The sequence below is a fragment of the Pteropus vampyrus genome, unplaced genomic scaffold (assembly GCF_000151845.1).
Source record: "Pteropus vampyrus isolate Shadow unplaced genomic scaffold, Pvam_2.0 Scaffold107, whole genome shotgun sequence".
Lineage (NCBI taxonomy): Eukaryota > Metazoa > Chordata > Mammalia > Chiroptera > Pteropodidae > Pteropus > Pteropus vampyrus.
The window spans coordinates 3,799,424-3,807,494 of record NW_011888888.1 but is presented as its reverse complement, the minus strand read 5'-3'; the positions used below and the strand labels follow the sequence as shown (position 1 = coordinate 3,807,494).

The following is an 8,071-nucleotide window of genomic DNA, read 5'->3' as shown; positions in this document are numbered from 1 at the left end:
TTCTTTAAAGTTTATTTTGATTTTACGATTGTTATCTTTGAGATGATTCATTTTTTAGAAGCTTATTTTTTCATACTTGAAGAGGAACTCCTCAGGGTAGAACCATTTAATCCTTTTCTCAGAAGGCAGCAATATTTCTCTTGGATAGATTCCAAAACATATGTTACTGTGTAAAAAGATTATCTGAGAGATTATGCACTTATCAAAAACAAAATTTCCACAAAGTATGCATCAAAATACAAAGAATTACACCAATGAATCAAAAGAGCAGTATTAGGCAAAATCTTAAAAATGCCTAAGGCAGCATTAATATTTTTTTCCCAACTGGATATATAGCTTCTAGAGTTTTGAACTGGATTTTGTTTTGGTTGTTGCCTGTACCCCTTCCAGATGGCACACTCTATAAATTGTCTGTCTTTGAGTTAGGCAAAGAGAGAGGCAGTCTGTCTGAACACATGGCTTCAAGAATCTAATTTCTCATCATGGATAATATGTACAAACAGAACTTCCTCCTCAGTTAAAGTTGCTCCCCATGAATTCCTATTATTATTATTTTTTCTTTTAAAAGAAGTAAGCCTAGAATTCCTATTATTATTATTTTTTCTTTTAAGAGAAGTAAGCCTTTATTTCCTTATTTTACAAATAAAGCTGGCTATGATGGTGGTCCATGAATTCTTTTTAATCAGTAATTTAATATTGTATATCATATGCACATCTAGTCCTAAGAACTGAATCAACAAGACTGGTTCTTTTCAATGAAAATTATATTCTATAGCTGCGGATAAATTATTTTATTCTCGCAAAATCAAAATTCTGATAGGATATATGTTCAGAATTTTGATCCACAAATTGCAATTAAAATTTGTATTTACTTTGAAAATCAAGTATGGGTAAGTTACATGTCAAACTCCTTATAATACTCCTTATAATACTCTCTGTTGACTTTTCCCCTATTCTATCACTTTTAAAACTAAGAGAAATATAAATGTCTTTAGTTTGTTGGTATTTTTAACAGTGAAACTCTACTTGTTGGATGATACTGATAGTTAGGTCTTTCAGGCAATTCATCCTGAGTTAGGCATGTCGGGATATCAAAAGATGTCTGAAGTCACATATAAGGTAGTTGATCAAGAATTCCATAACTGAGCAGCATGCAATACAATAAAATTGGTTTCCATTTGAAATATTATAACTGTGAAAAGTTACCTTATGTTTCTATTCTTTCATTTACCTCACTTACTAAAATAGATATAATTATTAGTTCATCTCAAAATTAATTTTTTGAGGCTGAGTGCTCAGATAAAATCTTAACTTCAGAATGTTGTGAATCATTTAGATAATAAATCCAGATTCCTACACAAACTTTCATCAAATGAGAGAAAATCCATTTCTAACACTTATGGTAATAAAATATATTTCAATGATTGTTATTCAAAATTATAAAAGTTATTTAAAATATTTTATGTATGTATAGTAAATATACCTATTATTAAATTTACGGCCTCATTTTCATTGATGATACATGGCTACATGAGTATATCAAAGCATATAGTTACATTTTCCAATTCAAATTTTATTGCGTAGTAACAAAAGAAATATTGTTGTATATTAGACTTACAGTTCATTTTACTTCTGACAGTAGTTTGAAAGAATTTTTTTATGGGAGAGCATAATGAAAACTTCCGTTATGAAATCTTTTGAGGTAATTATTATTTCAAACATTACCCATTATCTTATTTCATTACTCTGTGTTAAGGTTCTAGATTTAATTTGCTTTTAAACTTGAGAAAAAAATATTTAAAATAGTTCCAAAAAATAAATTTTATTACATTATACCAACAATAATTTGTTAAAAAGACTTCCATATCTAAAACTAATTTTTACTTTTACAAAATATTTTGATCTTCATCAAATCTTATCAAAGCACCAACTGCCTAAATAATATTTTAAATATGATGGAGGAAAAGAGTATTGTTAGATAAACACAGAATTTATTTTAATTTATTCAATTAATTAAACAAGAAGGCCATAAGACTGATGTGGCTCTGTTGCCATGGTGGCCTATGTAAGCAAACCAATAAATGCCTCAAAGTTATGAAATTAAAATGCTAAGGACAACCAATCACCAACAGCCAACAAGGCTTTACACTATTCTTATTCTAGAATAACATTCCCCTGATGATACTCTTGCAGTCTAATTTGCTTTTGGGTTTGCAGCGCCCAATGCTCGCTAGCCTAATGAGAAATACAGGGACCACACCAGAGAGAAGCACCTGGCTGCAGGCCAGGACACTGCTTTTGCCAATCAGCTCTGAAGAAGGCCAGGGAAGTTCACCTCTGAGACTGGGAATATGCTTAGAAACTGCCAGAATCAGCTGAATGGTAAAATATTTCAAATGTGTTGGAGAAAAACAAACCATCAAGATAATCAAGACATCATTAGGGTGCTTGATAGGCATTTCTTGAATAAGAATATTTTGAGCTGTGATTATTATGTATTTACTTTGCCTACAGGATATAAATGAATTCTGTAATTTGGTAACAAAGTAGAATATTGCCTTACTCACCAGCTGGTTTCCTGGGGGAAATTAATATTATTTCAAAGGGGAAATATTTTGTCAGATATATTTCTTTACCAGCAACCCAGCACAGTTTTCAACATTTAAACTCATACGTTGTTATTTTATTCTGACATCTTGAGGCTAGTGTTTAGGAAAAGGTGTTAATAAAATCCGGCTTTCCTTTGCATTCTTCTGAATAATAAACCTTTAGTTGGTACACCTTTTCCCATAAGCCCAGTATGCTATAGCAAATGTTTGGAGACCCATTAAAATTGAACATGCTAATTTAGTTTCCTTGACATACACTGTTTTTGATTTCCAGTGAATTAATGATGACCATAGTATATATTAGAAATAGTAAATAAACATTTTTAAAATACATTTTAAAAATGTTAATTTATTATCAAAAAAGAAAAAAGAGAGAGAGAAAGAGAAAAAAAAAAGAAACATCGCACAACTATGTTTTGTCACAGAAGAGGTTGTATCAGTATCCCAGAGACAAGAAAGAATTGTGGAGGGTTACATTAAAAATCCAGGTCTTCGGCCATGCCACCCTGAACAAGTCCAATCTTGTCTGATCTCGAAAGCTAAGCAGGGTTGGGCCTGGTTAGTACTAAAATGGGAGACCACCTAGGAAGACCAGGTGCTGTAGGCGTAAAAAATAAATAAAAAATAAAAAATAAAGGACTGTAAGCTGACAAGGTCCTTGCAATCTGTGAGGTCAACTAGGGGTTGCCTCACCTGAAAAAAAAAAAAATCCACCTGAGAGGGTGCTACGAAAGTAGTTCTTACCTTGCAACTTTAAAAATAGTATTCGAAAGTTAAACAGAAAAAAAAATAGTCTTTAAAAATTCTTTGCAAAGTTGTGGAATTTCAAAGTTAAAAATGAGTGGATCCTAGAAAGTTTTGTTTGTATACTAACTTCTCATGTTTCGTGTTCATATATAGATGAAAAAAATATCAGAGAAGATAAGGAGTGAGGGCACAAAAATATATTTGGTAGAATAATAATCATATTCTCAATCTTTTGGTTTTCTACATACCAAAATTTATAATGAGAAAAAATTTAGATGTTCTTTCTTTTCTTTGTAGAGATTAACACATGAATTTTGTATAATAATTTCACATAAACTATGAAGAACATTAAAGTTTGCAGAACTCCCTCACGCATTCCCTCTTAAAAGTAAGTATTTAAGTAAGATTGAAACCAATGCACATTAATATGTATTGAGATACATTTGAAAAGCTTTGAACTTTACATTGATTATCTACTTTCGTTGGTTGGTAGTTCTCTTGAAGAATAATATAAACTTATAATTTTTTTTCTCCACTGTTCTCAGCATTAGGTGTCTTTGAATTTCTCAGTGTATCATGAGACAGAAATTTAATCTTAAAAATAATTTTACTGGTATAATTTTTCAGATTAATATTAAGTACTTTAATCAAAATAATGATGTTGTTTATTTATATAGTACAGTGGACATCATGAAAACTACTAATCCTTACACCCTTACCACCACTTAATCCCTATTCCAGTGTAAAGAGATATAATCTTTTAATCATTTCTCATTTTAAGTTATCTTCATACATATTCTCCAATTTCTTGGTTTATGGAATATAAATGTTACCTATTAACCCTCCACCATGGATGCTAAAGACTTAGAAAATTTAATTTATCCTTCACTTCTTATCTTTCCCTTCTCTCAATATTTTGAAAATGTGATGATTACTTAAATTACTTGTACGTTTATATAATATATTTACATATTTATTACTTGTATGTTTATATAATATATTTACATATTTATTTCATACTCCATCAATTATCATATATTCCCCTCTAGATCAGATGAGAATATCGTGCTCCTAATCTTTTCACTTTTTCTCTTTTCTCATTATACCTATCACTTCTGTCTTTAGCACTTTATTTTGATATGGTTAAAAGTAAGCAATTTATATTCTGTTCTGTCATCCAAAAGTAGAAAACTCATAAACTTTATTTGTATCATGATTTTATAAAGCATTAACCACAATCAGAGCCCTCTTTCTTAATGTTTCAATATCATGACCTCTGGATCACTCAAAGTATAATACAGTCAATGTTAAGACCATATTAACTGTTAGTTTTTTTATGTCAGTCTATCAGTTGTTTTAAATTATGCCTGTATTTGAATCATGTTTGTACACTTCACATTTGAATCATAAAATTTTTGTAGAGTGCTAAGCTTTTCCTAGAATTTTTTTGTTTCTCTCCCACTTTTTTTTTAATGATAAGATAATATAGCCTCAAGTCTATTCATTTTCCAGATCTGTTGAAAACCTTTCCAATGTCCCATGCACAGCATATGTGACAAACAGATATTGGTGTACAGAGATAACCTCATCCCTCTGAGCAGTGTCCCCAGGTTATCTTACCAGGTTGTATAAATACAAATATTTCCTACATTTAATATAACATGAAGAATGTTAAGAAATACTTATTTCATGTCTATAGACCTATTTTTCTCCAGCAATAAGACTCCTGAAGCCCTTTTTTCTCTGCAGATCTTTCCACTCCTACGAAAGAGATACCTTCCTATAAATTTCTGTCTCTGCCTTCCTGCATCGGCATCTAATTTCTTGGATTTGAGATCTTTGTTTTTTTTTCTCACCCTTAATTTTCTCTTTGTTTTATAGGACCTCATCTCCAAGTAATGTCTACTAACAGTTGTGAGATGAGTTAAATTTCTAAGTCAGTTAATTCAAAAAAATGTCCATATTCCGCTGCACATTTGCTTATCATTTGCCTAAAGACAACATCCTACATTCAAAGTCATTTCCCCTAATAACTTTGAGCCCACTGTTCCATGGTTATCTGGCACCTAAAGTTATTCATGAAAAATCTCATACCAGAGTAATTATAACACAATTGTAGATATGAGAATTTGTCTCCAGAAGCTTGCATTTATTTTGTATATTGATGTTTTTAACCTTTACTTATTTCATTTAGCTCAATTAGCATTTCTAGAACTTTCTAAGTAACAGAAATTGTGCTTGTTCATGCAATTAATTATCCAATATTTAGTTCTGATTTCTACTTTTAATCTTATAAATGAGGAACTATAGTTCTTAGTGTAAATCACTGTTCAGACTTACTTTCATGTTTAGTATTTTCTTTGATCACGATTTCATCTTGCACCTCACACTTTTCCTTCAGTAATCATTTTTCTATCTTCTTGAAACATGTATTTTGAAGTTACTTTAGATAGGTTCTAATAATGCTAAAACCTGCAAATTTCTTATTGAAACAATGTCTCAATTTATTCTTATTTTTATAATAATAGTTATTCTGGGATACATTTTGCTTCCTATATTTGTGGATTTATACGTTTTCTAATTTCTGGAAAATTCTTATCTGTTACTTCTTGGTATATTATCTCTTCTTGATTTTCTCTTTAAAATGAGAGCTGCAGAATACCCCAGGAGAAGGCATTCTTGTGAGTGGACTAATATTAGAAAAAAAAAGAAGATGTAAAAGCAAAGAATAAAAGGCTAGTTACCAGGCAACGTAAAAGTTGGATAGACAGTGCAGTATTTGTTCCCAGTAGAGGAATTAGGAAAGAAGTTGGTTAAGATAGAATGACAGGAACACACACTCTGAGCAGATAATGACCTTCCAATATTTTGCAAGCAGTGGTGATGAAAGTTATTACTGTTCTTTGTTCTTAAACTGCTAAGAAAAAAACATTTTCACAATTTTAGTAATCATGCTCCATTTTTCTTGTCAGTTATATTACATTTATTTTTGAAATTCTTCTTAGTTTAAAATAAATATCATTTTTCTTGTTTGGTTAATTAGACTATCAAAGCACCAAGATCTGAGGAAAGGTAATACGTGAAAATGAAAGTTCACCTTGACTGACTATAATCTCATAACTTCTTGGTTTATTTAATTCTGTATAGATCCTTATGTCATGCTTCCTTTCCTTCTATACAAAATTCTGTGTTTTCTTCCTTCTTCTTGTTTCATTATATACATTTCTATATCTGTCTCCATATGGTGTCTTTCTCTCTTAATATATCTATTTCTTTTCTAAGGACACCTTTCCTTTTCCTCTCTACATCTTTCTTACCTCTCTATCTTATTTTGTCCTCTTTTGATCTCTTTCCCTTATCTTCCCTCAAATCATCTCCAACTTAAACCAAAAAAGGGAAGAACATTTAAGTTAAAGACTTAAATATCATTGAGTATTTAATTATCAAATTAAAAATATTAGTTGATTGTTTATATGTCTACTATAAAAATTTGTATATTTTAAAAGTGTTTATCAATCTCACCTGTGCCACAATCGTGCTCTGATGTCATAAAGAGGTTTTATGTCAGCAAAAACTTTCCATCACCAATATATTTTGAACATATTTCGCCTGTCTATTCATTTGTTCATATAGTTATTTTTTCTAAATGAGTTTACATTTTATCAGAGTTTTTGAAACCTATGTATAACAACCCCAATACTGAGAAGAATACTGGAAGTTTCCTGACTTCTTATGAGCAAGTGAGTTACGTAATCAGACAGGAATATTATTTTGGTTGCACTGTGTTGAATGTACTGTATGGGGAAACATTAGGTCATAATCATATATGGGAGTAACCCAGATAGCAACCTGAACTGAACCGGTGGCTTATGAGCATGGAATTGGACTCTATACCAGTCTCTGGATACACTTTCAGCTTCCTTAGAACTATTTCTTTGTTTATGCTCTTTCTTAGGTCTCAATGCCCCGTCTCTCTATTGAAATTTTACCCAATTTCAAGGCCTATATTTAGTTATCTCACCTCTTTGACACTTTTTCTATTTTTCTCTCTCAGGAGTCTTAGCAGAAAATTGGGTGATTCCTTGCCTTCTTAGATTTCTCACAGAAAGAAATTGGTAGAATAGGTTTAGAAACTGATTGAGGTTGGGGGTTGGTGGGAGTGGTTCTTATTGGAATGCTTTTTGCAGTGAATCTTAAATAAGTTAAAAGCCTATTTACTATTTTTTCTCCAATGTTTCTTTTTATTGGCTGCTTCTTTTACTGGACATAATTTAACCTTAGTTTTTGAAGTTGCATGCTTGTTAATGCCAGCTACAATATTCTAAGTTTCTGGTTCAGCAGTGTTCATTTTCGCATTTTCAAGATATCACAAAATGCTTAAAAGATAATATTTGATGCATTAGGTGACTGAGTCAATGCCTGACTTTTTCTCACTTAAACTTGAATGTACTTCATATCTCTCATTAAAATAAATTATTCATTTGATTTATATATATAATTTGTAAGATTACTCAGCTTATTCATAAAAAAATACTATCAAAGAAAATTACGCTAGTTTGGTTGTAGAAATAAGAACATTTTAATTTTTATTATTAAAAATCACCTATTATTATAAGTTTTGATCTGTTATCATAAGAAATATATGAGGCAAAATGTTCTAAGAATAAGAACATGAATAAAAGAATTGCCAAGTTAGTATCCTTATACAAATATTT

The 8,071-nt window shown here is 30.6% G+C and overlaps 1 pseudogene; it reads left to right on the top strand.

Annotated features, from left to right (window-relative positions):
- Window positions 1-3,097: 3,097 nt before the first annotated feature.
- LOC111743133 lies at window positions 3,098-3,216 on the top strand (annotated as a pseudogene).
- The last annotated feature ends 4,855 nt before the right edge of the window (window positions 3,217-8,071 follow it).